Genomic DNA, 1,503 nt, shown 5'->3' on the forward strand with positions numbered 1-1,503 from the left:
TTGCATGGTCAAGAGATGTCTTATCACGAAATCTTTTAGAATCTGCTTTAATACAACTTACTTTTCATTGTAATTTCAATGTTAGTCGTGGCCTTTTTCATTTAGACCCTTGTATCTGTAACATGTTTAAGAATGACCTCAAAGATATAATTACTGACTTAAATAAAAATCAGTTGCCTTAGAGTTATTAAATTTTGTTAAAATGTATGTCTATCATGTTTTGTGAATATGGTTTTGTTTACCAAGTTCCGAATAGCTGTCACCTATAATCCTTTAATTGTCTGGAAATTGTATCTAAGATGATTGTCTTAAACCTTTAATTGCACCCATTGTTTATGCTTGTTTGGGAAGGTTTCTTATCTTCCAGGTGTGTCGGATTCTAGGTCTAATCCCTTTATAATCCCTATCTGTCAGTTATACGAACCTTCTTGTATTGTCTTTTCTCGTATTTATGTCAGTATCTGCTCAGTAAAGGACTTTTAAAGTCGAAAGATCTTGCAGACTCCTTCGTTTATTTTTCCTTCGTGGCATTTATCTTTATTTATATATATATATATATATATATATATATATATATATATATTATATATATAATATATACCAGGTGTTTCGAAATTAGAGAACCCCCTCCACAAAACAAATGGAAAGTTATGAAGTGTTCTGCTATAGCCTATCTCCAAGTACATTATCTTAAGTTTCTATTAAGCTATTTTTCATTTGACATTTCTTTATTTTCAGACTGAGTGACGGAGTTAGATACAGCCATGGCTAAGGACTCGGAGGAAGTCATGTGGATTGACAGAATCTGGGCTATAACCTTCAGAGAGGCCAGGGATGCTGGCACATCCTTCATTTCACATTCCTGGATAGCTAAATACATTAAAAGAGATTAATCCTTTGTTAAAAGAAACTGGAACAAAAATCCATATGACTGTCATCGCGAATCTTGGAAGGCCTGATGTCCTTCAAAAGACATTTTAGCTGAGGCAGTGGGTAGACCAAGAAAGTCTTTACGTAAATTAGCGCTTGAACTAGAAACAAAGAGGGGAAAGAAGAGAAGTTATAGTGCTGAATATCGTGAGTTGAAAAAAATCTGGTATAAAGCCATTTCATGTTTTCAGCAAGCCCAGCATCACTCGGCAACAGAGAGAAGACCGTGCATGGTTTTGTGGTTCATTTCTTAAAGATTGGGATGAAGCCGACTTTCTCCATGTTGCCTTATCATAAAATTCTTCATTTACACAGTCAGGAAGCCAAATCATAAAAATGACACCATTTGGGCTGCAAAGTTGGATGATATCAGCGATGATATGCGCTATCGCCAAGTTGTGAAATTTCCTGCATGTTTGGGAATTTTTCTGTTTCACAGCCAAACGGTTAATGTGGATCATCAAAGGAAAAGGACAGTCACGGAATGGCAAATACCTCAGAGAAACTGTGCATACTGGTGGAGTATTTCCTTTCCTCAAAGATCCTGAAAATGTGTTATCTGTTGAAGTCACA

The sequence above is a fragment of the Macrobrachium nipponense genome, chromosome 17 (genome assembly GCF_015104395.2).
Source record: "Macrobrachium nipponense isolate FS-2020 chromosome 17, ASM1510439v2, whole genome shotgun sequence".
Classification (NCBI taxonomy): domain Eukaryota; kingdom Metazoa; phylum Arthropoda; class Malacostraca; order Decapoda; family Palaemonidae; genus Macrobrachium; species Macrobrachium nipponense.